The sequence below is a fragment of the Montipora capricornis genome, chromosome 11, assembly GCF_036669925.1.
Source record: "Montipora capricornis isolate CH-2021 chromosome 11, ASM3666992v2, whole genome shotgun sequence".
Lineage (NCBI taxonomy): Eukaryota > Metazoa > Cnidaria > Anthozoa > Scleractinia > Acroporidae > Montipora > Montipora capricornis.
Genome location: NC_090893.1, coordinates 27,276,173 through 27,291,172, shown reverse-complemented (window position 1 = coordinate 27,291,172; position 15,000 = coordinate 27,276,173). Strand labels below are relative to the sequence as shown.

General features: G+C 36.8%; 1 protein-coding gene and 1 long non-coding RNA gene across 6 annotated transcripts in view; one reads left to right on the top strand and one right to left on the bottom strand.

The window, feature by feature from the left end:
• The window catches only part of LOC138025032 (beta-1,3-galactosyltransferase sqv-2-like), a 49,621-nt gene that overhangs the window by 6,899 nt on the left and 27,722 nt on the right, over positions 1-15,000 (top strand). The window lies entirely within an intron of this gene.
• LOC138023994 (uncharacterized) lies at positions 795-12,010 on the bottom strand. The gene is made up of 3 exons (XR_011126865.1): positions 11,401-12,010; positions 7,748-8,669; positions 795-5,782 (listed from the first exon to the last, which is right to left on the bottom strand). It is a non-coding gene; the product is annotated as an uncharacterized lncRNA (long non-coding RNA).

Below are 15,000 nucleotides of genomic sequence, written 5' to 3'. Positions count from 1 at the left end.
CGTAAATGCCACATTTGTCTTAAATTTGCTGTTGTGAGTAAAAGTATGGATAACATGGTATTTTTTGTGACATTTGGAGGGATAGTAAACATGATGTTAAAACTAAAATTTTGCAAGTACTTTTCCGAAGTTGTAAATTTGATCAAACTTTCATCATTGCACCTTTTTACAAGGTGAGTAAAGGCGAGCAAATATAGGTTTTTTACCCGTTTGCTCGGAGCAGCAAATGTGTTCAAATATGAATTTTTGCAGAGATTCCTCAGAATAGCAAATGTGGCCAAACGTGTAGTTTTGCAGGGTTTTACTCAGGAAAGCAAATGTGTTCAAGGATGTACTTTTGTAGAAATTTGCTCGGGATATTAAATGTAACCAAAATACGACTTTTTTCACATAATTGCTCTGCATACCAAATGCAATCAAAGAACCAGGTTTTCATTCTTGTTTACGATAGGAAATTTGACTATTTGCTCGGGTAGCCCTGTGATCAAAAAATAAAATTATGTTTTTGCTCACTGTAGCAAATGTGATAACAATATCATTTTTGTTTAAAGTAGCAAATGTGAACAATATACATGTAGCGTTTGGTCAAGATAACAGATGTCATCCAAAACATTAGTTTTGCTTGTAATAGCAAAATGATTAAAATGTGATTTTACACTGTTCTTTAATTAGGCCAGAGGTGAATTTTTTCTCAAATTAGCAAATGTAATCAAAGAATCTGTTTGGCATTTTCCTTGAGATGGAAGATGACATACCCTTGAAACTCTGTTGATTGAATACTGCAACAACCATTTCAATAATAAAATAAAGCAGGTTTAATTATCTAAACATATGCAATAAAATGTCACATTCTCAATTTTGACTATTAATAATACAAGTGCACATTGAGATGGCAATTAAATACATGTAGCTCTGAAACTTGGATGGACATACAGTATTTGCAGTTTATTCATGAAGCTGTTTTATTGTCCTTTAGGCAGTGCCTCCATACAATGGAACTCAAAAGGTGAATTATTTCTTAGAAACTAATGCCGAAAATAATCCATTCTCATAATGCACTTGAAATACAAATGTCACATGCAAAAGAATGTAGGTAAGGTAAATAAGATGATAGCAGTAGTCAACGTTTTTCTTTAAATTCGTGGCCGAAACAGACACTGTACCCTGATGCAGAATTTAGTAACAACCTAATGCAATACAACTAGCAGCAAATTATTACTCATCTTAATAAATAATTGACTTGTGTGACAGTAAGTTCCTAATTATGATAGATATCCAGGTATTTAAATCCTAAATTAATTTTAATTAGTTACATTGTGTAGTTCGGAGCAACGATAATATAAGGTATATCAAAGGCCTCTGTCAATTATTATAGTTCACCACTAAATTTTCTCCGATTCTTATTTTTTTAAATCGATCACGTGACGCGATAGTGTTCGTCCGCGGAGAGACCAGGGATGGCACTAGGATTTTTCAATCTGGGTCCTGGGACCCGCATGTTCGGCCAAATTGGGGTCCCAAGCATTTTTTGGGGGTCCCAAAATCTTGGTGACCCTCTGTGAGAAAAAGAGTATGTTTTAAATTATGAGAAAAAGAGAGTAACCAACTTGGAATTAATATTGACGCATATGCATAGGACTGGCCGACAAAGGCTTTTTCTAGAGCCGTTACATTCATTCCTGGACAAGAACTCTGTTAATGAAAGAGCACCCTTTCCAAGGGTTTACGCATCACTGGTTTCCTCCCTTAGGAGCAACGACCAGTGACGTCTTTTGCTATATATTTACATTCAGTGACTTGCAGAGTACATTCCTCTGAAGAAGACCGCAGAAGGCGGTCGAAAATTTAGTTTTAACCTTTTTAGATGTTTTAAACCCCATTTCTTAGAACTTCAATTATGATCACAGATCGCTCCAACAGTTTTACAAACAACAGAATATACTGACAAATCAAAGCAAGTTGTGTGAGTTATTTAAGTCAGTGCCTTGCGTCCTGGCACGCATTAAAATTTCGATGATGCATTTTTGGATTTTATTTGCGTAAAAATGCACGATTTCTGCGTTAACGCGATCCCTGGAGACACTATCAGCCCATAGTGCCCGTCCGAGGAAAATACCCGGATGGATAGTAGTCGTCCGCTGAAAATACCTCTGTAAACAAGCGGCCTTATGGAAAATAAACAATCGAAATTGTATTAAGGGGGTTTTTGTTTGTTTTCTTTTTCAAATTTTACATTGGCTGACACGGCTTTCGTCTAATAAAGTTGAAAATATTTCAACATGATTTTTGAGCTGGCGCGCGGAAGAAAATTTAGTAGTGAACAATAAAGACAATAGAGTGTTTATGTCTCGGAACTATCGGTCTGATAGTTGCCCCTTGGAAATTTGATGTTCTTAAAACTAGCATATTAGCCCTCGAAGGTTCGCTTCTCGGGCAAATATTTGTTTTAAGAACATCAAATTTCCACGGGGCAACTATCAGCCGATATTTCCTCGACAGAAACACTCTATTGTTTAATTAGTCATCTCTTTAAATTAATGAAATTATTTTGCCTTTGTATACATGTAGTACTTTGGAAATGTAACCTGCAGAAGCGGTTTCATTTTGCCTCAGATACCATAGCTTTTGTTTTTGCCAATACAACAATTCATTTCATGAATGCACATTTTGAATCCCAAAAGCATAACAAAATATCCCTTACGGCAGTAAACTTGGCAATGTTAAAGCCAACGGAGAAGTTAAGGCTGAGTTCAGATACCAAACATTTGATTGGGAATTAATAAAAACTTAGGCTGACCTTAGGACAACATAATAACTGCCATATAATACGTCACAAGTATATGCACAGTATAAAAATTCAGTATCTAAATCGAACCTGCCTGAAAGTTGAAATAGCAGCTAGGAGAATGACTCAGCCATTTCACATTGATTCATATGCTACATTGTATTTTCAAGTAATTGATTTAAGTTATTAGGTCTGGTATCTGAACTGCGCCCAATATTATTATCAAACAACATACACCAATGATGCACCAACCAAAAACTGTGGTGAACATTTTGTTAGGCATTGTTTGGAAGCAAGTTCCTATAGTACTGTACTTGAATCTAAGTTCTTCAAACACGTTTATCTACAGAACCAGATGGAAAATACTTCACAGTATGCTATAACAAATTAACTGCATGTTTAGACCTACTTTACAAGTCACTTCGAAGCATATAAGGCGTGCCATCCGCCAGTTCAAATGGAGAATACTACAAATTAAAATGCTATAACAAATTAACTGCATGATTACACCTACTTTACAAGTGACACCGAACTGTATAAGGAATGCCACCAGCCAGTTCAGATGGAAAATACTAAAACTAGTATACTATCATCATCATCATCATCACTATGACCAATTAACTGCATGGTTAGACCTACTTTAAAAGTTGCATCGAACTGTATGAGGTGCGCCATCCACCAGTTCAGATGGAACATTCTGCAAATTAGTGTACTACAATATGACAAGTTAACTGCATGGTTAGACCTACTTTAAAAGTTGCATCAAACTGTATGAGGTGCGCCACCCACCAGTTCAGATGGAACATACTACAAATTAGTGTACTACAATATGACAAATTAACTGCATGGTTAGACCTACTTTAAAAGTTACATTGAACTGTATGAGGTGCGCCACCCGCCAGTTCAGATGGAAAATACTACAAATTAGTGTACTACAATATGACAAATTACTGTAACTGCATGGTTAGACCTACTTTAAAAGTTACATTGAACTGTATGAGGTGCGCCACCCGGCCAGTTCAGATGGAAAATATTACAAATTAGTGTACTACAATATGACAAATTAACTGCATGGTTAGACCTACTTTACAAATTACATCGAACTGTATGAGGCGTGCCACCCGCCAGTTCAGATGAAAAATACTACAAATTAGTATACAAGTACTACTGTATGACAAATTAACTGCATGGTTAGACCTACTTTACAAATTACATCGAACTGTATGAGGCATGCCACCCGCCAGTTCAGATGGAAAATTCTACAAATTAGTGTACTACAATATGACAAATTAACTGCATGGTTAGACCTACTTTACAAATTACATCGAACTGTGTGAGGTGCGCCACCCGCCAGTTCAGATGGAAAATACTACAAATTAGTACACTACAATATGACAAATTAACTGCATGGTTAGACCTACTTTAAAAGTTACATCGAACTGTATGAGGTGCGTCACCTGCCAGTTCAGATGGAAAATACTACAAATTAGTATACTACAATATGACAAATTAACTGCATGGTTAGACCTACTTTTAAAGTTACATTGAACTGTATGAGGTGCGCCACCCTCCAGTTCAGATAGAAAATACTACAAATTAGTGTACTACAATATGACAAATTACTGTAACTGCATGGTTAGACCTACTTTAAAAGTTACATTGAACTGTATGAGGTGCGACACCCGGCCAGTTCAGATGGAAAATACTACAAATTAGTGTACTACAATATGACAAATTAACTGCATGGTTAGACCTACTTTACAAATTACATCGAACTGTATGAGGCGTGCCACCCGCCAGTTCAGATGAAAAATACTACAAATTAGTATACAAGTACTACTGTATGACAAATTAACTGCATGGTTAGACCTACTTTACAAATTACATCGAACTGTATGAGGCGTGCCACCCGCCAGTTCAGATGGAAAATACTACAAATTAGTGTACTACAATATGACAAATTAACTGCATGGTTAGACCTACTTTACAAATTACATCGAACTGTATGAGGCGCGCCACCCGCCAGTTCAGATGGAAAATACTACAAATTAGTGTACTACAATATGACAAATTAACTGCATGGTTAGATGTACTTTACAAATTACATCGAACTGTATGAGGTGCACCACCCGCCAGTTCAGATGGAAAATACTACAAATTAGTGTACTACAATATGACAAATTAACTGCATGGTTAGATGTACTTTACAAATTACATCGAACTGTATGAGGTGCACCACCCGCCAGTTCAGATGGAAAATACTACAAATTAGTGTACTACAATATGACAAATTAACTGCATGGTTAGACCTACAGTGTACTTTACAAATTACATCGAACTGTATGAGGCGTGCCACCCGCCAGTTGAGATGAAAAATACTACAAATTAGTATACAAGTACTACTGTATGACAAATTAACTGCATGGTTACATTGTAGACTTACTTTACAAGTTACATTAAACCGTATGAGGCGTGCCACCCGCCAGTTCAGATGGAAAATACTACAGATTTGTATACTATAACAAATTAACTGCACGTAATTGAGTGGTACTTATATTACACCCATCTTTCAATTATTGATGCCATGTGCAGATCTATACGTCTATTAGAAAGATATCACTTAAACTCATGTTACTGCTAGAATTGAAAGATCACTGACAATTTTCTCAGACAAAGGATTGTGAAACCTTTCTTGATTTTAGTCAAAAATTATTGAGAAACGATTCCTATATTAGCACAGGTAATCACTGATTTTTGCCCTGAACATTTGACTCTGCCATAATTACCAGATGCCTGAAAAAAATCACTTGACCCCAGTTCATGTCAAATGATTAATTTCATACAGTGTATCCAGAATAACAATGACACTACTCTACCCAAGTATTGACATAAAGACATTAATTTGCAATTGCATCACAATTCACAATCAGTGGACTGTCTGTTTCTTGCACCTCAAGAAATTCCCTTCAGCACTGCAGCTTATGGTTGAGATAGGCCCTGGAAAATATTCACACCAGTCAAATCAATCAATCAATCAATGCATAGCTACATGTACATTTCAATGAATGATGTAACACACCACTCTGCCATTCATAAGCAATCCTCCGGTGTAAGTGAAACTGAATAATGAAGCTTTAAAGGAATTGCAAACTTATCTGGAAGCCTGTGACAGCCTCCCACAAGTGTCCACCTTTCCAAATTGACCATTTTGTGCATGTAATAAAATCAATAATAGTTACTGAGCATGAGTTTCTCATGATTTTAAAATGGAATTAGTGTTTGATGGCTACAACTCAAAACAACTTTTGTATTTCATCTATAATTTGCTCTTTTTTCTTGGGTTCCTGGCCACAAAGCACTAAAAGCATGATGTTGTGAGTTTTACCATATACAATTAAAGCAGTGGAGCAATCATACAGAAAACTGCTCATTAAAGCAAAAGTTTTAATAAAAATTCTCTAGGATGTCCTTTTTGTGTTGTTACCGTATGAGCTACATGTAGACTTAGTACTTATCAAATAAAATTTGAGGTGTTATAGGGAGAAATTGAAAATATTGGCAAGTCAACTCTATCACAAAATGGTTGTTACAGTATAATTATTTAGATAGCCAGCTCTCAACATGTACATGTAAAGTAGCTGTATAATCTTCCATGAGAAATGCTAGTAATGCATTGAGTACTTTACCATAGAATACCCGACAAGACAATTGGATTTTTTTGTAAAGGCTCGCATACACCTGTACATGTACATGCAAACAAAATACAAGTGACAAATAACATGTGATTATTGTCATAGTTTTATGTATCCTTGCACAAGCAATGTGGTGTGCAGTAGCAAGGTTTGGTGGAATAAGGCTGCATATCCAGTTATTATTTCACTGTCTTCCCTGTATTCTGATTTGTTACAATTATTTTTATGGCTTGGTATAAAAGGCTTTAGGTACTAAACATGTGACGTTTGGTCATGAGACACCAGTGAGGGTATACCATGTCATAGGAAAAACAAGTGACAAGTACACTGTAACAAGTGAAATACCTTTTTATATCATGTCATATGAAATAGTTACAGTATATCCTTGCACAAGCAATGTGGTGTGCAGTGGCAAGGTTTGGTGAAAAGCTTGGTACAAAAGGCTTCAGATACTAAACGTGTGACATTGCTTGGACATGAGACAACGGTGAAGGCATACGGTAACCATGTCAGGAAATTTGTATTCCACCAAACCTTGCCACTGCACACCACATCGCTTGTGAAAAGATATACATGTATGTAACTTAAGTAAAATCCAACTAATGGGCTATTATCAATGCTGCGTTCTGATTGGTTGAGCTACTAGTAGGCTATTTGTTATAGCCCACTAATAGCGAAAAGCGCCGGCTTTGAAAACCAAAACAACAATTAAAGTCTATCTTTAACTAGCGAAAGATGTTTTGTCTCGATATTTTTTTGACCAACTACAGCTGTAGTTGGATTTTACTCAAACAATTATTCCTCTCCCCCTCATGGCCTCTGAGTCAATAGCCCATTCGGCCTTCGGCCTTATGGGCTATTGACTCAGAGCCCATTCGGGCTCGAGGAATAATTGTTAAATAGCATACGCGGGCCACTAATGTGTTCTAGGAACAGTAGTGTTTGAAGAACGAGGCATATAAAAATAAGTGGTAAATAAGTGGCTGGGTATAATAGACTTCAGCTGTCACAGGGATGCAGAGATCCATATCATTCATACCCCTTTCCTTATTATTGCTATTGTTTTAAATGGCCTTAAATTAATAACGTGACCTGAAATTACTAAGGGAGTACGTCTGCAAAAGTAAAGACTGTCCTTGCAGAGGGAGTGATGTATGATGCGAATCTCAATTCAATGAATCAGCAACCAAACGTGTTATGAAAAAGAAAGGATATTCTATACAAAATTTAAGGCATATACTTTCAGGTTATTATCAGTGAGGTGACCTACCGAAACTCCTTCGGCAATCTTTTGCTATTCGGCGCTTTAATATGTCTTGAATCTTCCCGCTCTTTTGCTTAAGTCCACATGTAGTTGTTCGGCCATCTTTTGTTCCAAACGTTCGTTGAACTCCGTTTGCTTTAGGAAGGATCGAACTGTATGAGGTGCACCACCCGCCAGTTCAGATGGAAAATACTACAAATTAGTGTACTACAATATGACAAATTAACTGCATGGTTAGACCTACAGTGTACTTTACAAATTACATCGAACTGTATGAGGCGTGCCACCCGCCAGTTGAGATGAAAAATACTACAAATTAGTATACAAGTACTACTGTATGACAAATTAACTGCATGGTTACATTGTAGACTTACTTTACAAGTTACATTAAACCGTATGAGGCGTGCCACCCGCCAGTTCAGATGGAAAATACTACAGATTTGTATACTATAACAAATTAACTGCACGTAATTGAGTGGTACTTATATTACACCCATCTTTCAATTATTGATGCCATGTGCAGATCTATACGTCTATTAGAAAGATATCACTTAAACTCATGTTACTGCTAGAATTGAAAGATCACTGACAATTTTCTCAGACAAAGGATTGTGAAACCTTTCTTGATTTTAGTCAAAAATTATTGAGAAACGATTCCTATATTAGCACAGGTAATCACTGATTTTTGCCCTGAACATTTGACTCTGCCATAATTACCGGATGCCTGAAAAAAATCACTTGACCCCAGTTCATGTCAAATGATTAATTTCATACAGTGTATCCAGAATAACAATGACACTACTCTACCCAAGTATTGACATAAAGACATTAATTTGCAATTGCATCACAATTCACAATCAGTGGACTGTCTGTTTCTTGCACCTCAAGAAATTCCCTTCAGCACTGCAGCTTATGGTTGAGATAGGCCCTGGAAAATATTCACACCAGTCAATCAATCAATCAATCAATCAATGCATAAGCTACATGTACATTTCAATGAATGATGTAACACACCACTCTGCCATTCATAAGCAATCCTCCGGTGTAAGTGAAACTGAATAATGAAGCTTTAAAGGAATTGCAAACTTATCTGGAAGCCTGTGACAGCCTCCCACAAGTGTCCACCTTTCCAAATTGACCATTTTGTGCATGTAATAAAATCAATAATAGTTACTGAGCATGAGTTTCTCATGATTTTAAAATGGAATTAGTGTTTGATGGCTACAACTCAAAACAACTTTTGTATTTCATCTATAATTTGCTCTTTTTTCTTGGGTTCCTGGCCACAAAGCACTAAAAGCATGATGTTGTGAGTTTTACCATATACAATTAAAGCAGTGGAGCAATCATACAGAAAACTGCTCATTAAAACAAAAGTTTTAATAAAAATTCTCTAGGATGTCCTTTTTGTGTTGTTACCGTATGAGCTACATGTAGACTTAGTACTTATCAAATAAAATTTGAGGTGTTATAGGGAGAAATTGAAAATATTGGCAAGTCAACTCTATCACAAAATGGTTGTTACAGTATAATTATTTAGATAGCCAGCTCTCAACATGTACATGTATAGTAGCTGTATAATCTTCCATGAGAAATGCTAGTAATGCATTGAGTACTTTACCATAGAATACCCGACAAGACAATTGGATTTTTTTGTAAAGGCTCGCATACACCTGTACATGTACATGCAAACAAAATACAAGTGACAAATAACATGTGATTATTGTCATAGTTTTATGTATCCTTGCACAAGCAATGTGGTGTGCAGTAGCAAGGTTTGGTGGAATAAGGCTGCATATCCAGTTATTATTTCACTGTCTTCCCTGTATTCTGATTTGCTACAATTATTTTTATGGCTTGGTATAAAAGGCTTTAGGTACTAAACATGTGACGTTTGGTCATGAGACACCAGTGAGGGTATACCATGTCACAGGAAAAACAAGTGACAAGTACACTGTAACAAGTGAAATACCTTTTTATATCATGTCATATGAAATAGTTACAGTATATCTTGCTTGTCAAGTTTAAGTCAAATTAATAGGATAAAACATCTTTTGGACAGAAACACCTTATTAAACGTTATCAATGCACTAGTCTTCAGCAAACTCTATTATTGTTCATCTGTCTGGTCTAGTACTACTAAGAAGAATATCAACAAATTACAGAATGTCCAAAATTTCGCAGCTAGGATTATAACCCGTTCACGGAAATTTGACCACATTACTCCTGTTCTCAAAGAACTGAAATGGTTGTCTGTGGAATCTATGCTTATCTACAGGGATTGCATACTGATTTTTAAGCGTTTAAGGGGTTTGGCCCCTGACTACCTAGCCAAAAAGTTCAAAAAAAGGTCTGAAATTCACAATAAAGACACACGAAATAAGAATAAGATGGACATCCCAGGATACAGAACGGCCGCAGGCCAAAGAACCTTCTATTATCGAGCGGTTTCTCTGTGGAATAACCTACCTGGAAGTCTCACTGAGATGACAAACCTTGTATTATTCAAAAAAGAACTAATGCGTCATTTACAAAGAGAATGTTAGAAGCTTTCAATGATTTTAACATATATCAAATTTCTTGTCAAATTTGTTATATAAATATGATTCTAATCATTTCTTGCTGTTTTATAGTTTTAAATATTTTATTGAATATTGTAATTACTTTAAGAATTTCAAATATTTAATCATTTCTCATTGTTCTATAGTTTTAGATATTTTATTGAATATTGTAATTACTTTGAAAAGCCAGAATTTGGAAAGTAATAAAGTTATTTTTTATATTAATGTGGTGTGCAGTGGCAAGGTTTGGTGAAAAGCTTGGTACAAAAGGCTTCAGATACTAAACGTGTGACATTGCTTGGACATGAGACAACGGTGAAGGCATACGGTAACCATGTCAGGAAATTTGTATTCCACCAAACCTTGCCACTGCACACCACATCGCTTGTGAAAAGATACACATGTATGTAACTTAAGTAAAATCCAACTAATGGGCTATTATCAATGCTGCGTTCTGATTGGTTGAGCTACTAGTAGGCTATTTGTTATAGCCCACTAATAGCGAAAAGCGCCGGCTTTGAAAACCAAAACAACAATTAAAGTCTATCTTTAACTAGCGAAAGATGTTTTGTCTCGATATTTTTTTGACCAACTACAGCTGTAGTTGGATTTTACTCAAACAATTATTCCTCTCCCCCTCATGGCCTCTGAGTCAATAGCCCATTCGGCCTTCGGCCTTATGGGCTATTGACTCAGAGCCCATTCGGGCTCGAGGAATAATTGTTAAATAGCATACGCGGGCCACTAATGTGTTCTAGGAACAGTAGTGTTTGAAGAACGAGGCATATAAAAATAAGTGGTAAATAAGTGGCTGGGTATAATAGACTTCAGCTGTCACAGGGATGCAGAGATCCATATCATTCATACCCCTTTCCTTATTATTGCTATTGTTTTAAATGGCCTTAAATTAATAACGTGACCTGAAATTACTAAGGGAGTACGTCTGCAAAAGTAAAGACTGTCCTTGCAGAGGGAGTGATGTATGATGCGAATCTCAATTCAATGAATCAGCAACCAAACGTGTTATGAAAAAGAAAGGATATTCTATACAAAATTTAAGGCATATACTTTCAGGTTATTATCAGTGAGGTGACCTACCGAAACTCCTTCGGCAATCTTTTGCTATTCGGCGCTTTAATATGTCTTGAATCTTCCCGCTCTTTTGCTTAAGTCCACATGTAGTTGTTCGGCCATCCTTTGTTCCAAACGTTCGTTGAACTCCGTTTGCTTTAGGAAGGAAGGCCTCTATTTCTGCCATGAATTTTTCATAGATTAATGCTGCTGGCGTTGGTCGTAACTCTTTCTCGAACACCGTCTCTGAACCCAGTACATACAGCTTTATGAGTCTAGGTATTCAACGGTTCCATGTCAAGCAGCTAGCGAGGTCTATTTTTGGTAGGTTTCTCTGGTCGCCTTGGAATTAGTGGGAATCGTGGACTTGAAATAGGCATAGAACATTCCAAAGACCGACCATTCAACATTCATGACACTGGCGTGTGTTAGCGAACTACTGTAAAACTATAGGACTGGTTCCCGACGTTATGGCCTGAATGGTCGTTGCCCTTTCTTTCGGATTTCGTCGATTCTTACTGCCATTTCACCCGCACAAATGTCAAGGAATCGCCGTATAAAACCTTGGTCGTCCGAAAACGAAAAGAAAGAGGAAAGAGCACATCGTCCACGCGAATTTCAAACCGTTGATAACCACATTTTCATCGTCACAAAACCTCGTTTCCAGGGTCTTTGCGGGCGGGGTGATTCAAAATGGCGGACAATTGCCCCTCCGAAAAGATCCTGGGAACGAGGAAGGCCCAAGCATTTTGGGTGCTTACCATTTCCTTGCATACGGAACCTGCGCCCGCAGTGCGCGCGGCAGTCAAAACCGTACTATCCTGTCAATCATTTGTCCCTTCACCGGAAACAGTGCATTTCGGTTGTTCGTAAATGACATTGTTGTTGATCTACGTAAGGACGCGGTCAAAGTCTTTATTCGCGAAGTTAACTCAAATAAACATCGATACGCTTTTGCCGTCTTCTTGCACTTGATTCGAAAATACCAGCCTGAATTCGTCTTAGAATAGTTAGAAAAAGCACAAATAAAAGCCAAAGCACAACAGGTCACGTTCGAATTCTGCTCGCCGATAACCCAAGTTTGTTGACAAAAAAATGGCCACAAAATGTTTTAAATGGTTTTCTGGACCTTTATTACTAATGGCGCTCACGTTCATTTTAAATGGAGTATCGGGAAAGAAAAATTGTCAAGCTGATATTTTTTTCGCGTGAACATACATTTTCAAGTAGCGAAAATTTGTATAAGCACTACAAAACGTTTACTAACCATTGCCCGAAGGAACACCTTTTAGAAGCTGCAAGGAAGCCGCTGATGAATTTTGCACAAAAACCTCGGCCCCTAACACCGGAAAGCCAGACTTGGAAAGTTTTTCAGTGGAAGGCTCGCTAAGGAAGGGTTTCTAAAGCTTGCCCTCCCGCAGGTCGCCAGAAAGGTGCAAACAACCTGGTTCATGTCTGAAAAGAGCAAGATCTAGAAGGGGCAGTCAAAATTGTGTTTCTTTTATTGTGCGAAAATTTATTTTTCCCTCAATCCCAAATAAGAACTTGCTGTGTCTTGCAATTCAACAGTGAATTGCTATTAGGCCAATAAGAGAATCAACATCAACAAAGAGGCACTCCCAGGGGTTTGGGGAAAAAAGAACATGGCAAATTTAAACTGGGGAACAGAGTAACATACATACACACATACATACATACATACATACATACATACATACATACATACATACATACATACATACATACATACATACATACATACATACATACATACATACATAATCTTTATTTAACGTGGATAGAAACACTTAGCTGAAGCTATTTTACAGGTTTTCCACAAAATAATATTAAAGAAAAAAAGAAATATATACATAAAAATGTAAGAATATGAATAGAATATCTAGTATCTAAAATTTCAAAATTTAGGTAACTAAAATTTAATGTTCCTCACTGGTTTTTTTAACAATATCAAAATATTTTAAGGGAACAAGGGAAGAAAACCAATTTAAATTTTAGGGATCAAAAAGCTGGGAACAAGTTTGAAAGTAATTTGGGGAACAAGGAAATACAAGCAAATATGTCAAGGGAACAAGGACTCTTCTCCCCAGGAGGGCCTCATAGAATGCTCTGCGTCTATCCAACAGCTCAAACAAGCTATTCCAACAATTTTTGAATGACCAACAAGAAAAGAACACTCTCTTAGAGAAATAGAGTATTTATAATAACACTTAAGCATGCGAAACAATGCTCAGATGCCTACGAGCACCCTCATGCCCATGTTTGTAAAAAAGCACCATGAAGTATTCCTTGTGGCTGGCTGGTTTAGGCATTGTTTCATCTTTCAACATTGGGCAAAACCAAATCAACTCCATTCTCAGAGGGCACTGGGGAAAGAAGCTAGAAGAAAAAACTGGCCTTGATTCAATTCTCCGAAGGTAATCTTTACAGAATAAGATCATAGAAGGAACACTTTTGAGTGCCAACCTTAAGCCTTTTAAAACAAACGCAAACAATATTAATAGTCTTTAAATTCACAAAATGTCAAACAGCATATTTTAGTCTCATATTCAATTAGATTTGGCTGCAATGTTCCTTAAAACTATGCAGAACTATTTACCATAAAATGTGGAACATTTCCTGCCTATCTAAATATGCCGCAAAAGGGCTCCAAAAAGCAAACAGTTAAGTTTTTAGATTAAGATACACAATACCTAAAAAATAAATTACTTGATGTGATCAAGACATTGAATGACCAAGCAATAAACAAATGGCAGCAATGTATGTTAGGTTCACAAAGTGGGAAAAAAAATATTCCTCAACTGATGTTTCAATATGCATTTAAATAAATTTTCTATCAACAATTCAAGGGACTGACTTTTCACTGGTATTGATTTACATTTCCATGATAAGTTTGAAAGTGAATCTGGCAACCACAGTGCCCTATGAAATGGGAAATAACTTAAACAAACTCTTTAAACTAACATCTTACAAGGGACACCATTATTGATGCCCTGCGAAGAACAAAGATTAAATTGAAAGAAGAGTTGGTCTGGAGTTTATCCACAATGGACAGTTAATGGCTGCATTCACCTATGTAGAGAACAAACACATCAAGTTTCTTGTCAAGCAACAAGGTGTTCAAGGAGCTATTCAATTTCCAAAGAACTATGGTAGTGTGCAACAGTACCTGGGTGAATTCGGGTACCTGGCCTGAAACTGAAACTTGTGGAGCCAAACAACTTGTTGAGCTAAGTACTTAAACTGGGTAGATAATTATGTCTACAACTATTGTCTATTCAACCAACAGTTTCTCCTAATTTTGTGTACCATTCACTTAATGGTTCCTTAATAAAAAAATCGCTAATTCAATTAAGGATTCAAGTCCTTTGAAATCATCAAAGTTACTTTGTGCCACCAGGAACAAACGAAAAAGTACAAGCACTGAAGACAAACAGCTCACAAAAGATCACAAAAGGCAGGACTCCGTTTAAAACAGCAAAACGGGCCGGGGATCCTCGAGTCACTAAAAAGTGCTACATGCTAAGTAGATGTTTGCAGAACGATCGCAAGTTGTAATCACTGAAAGAAAACTCCAATCCAGATCTGATAAACGATGGTCGTGCAAGA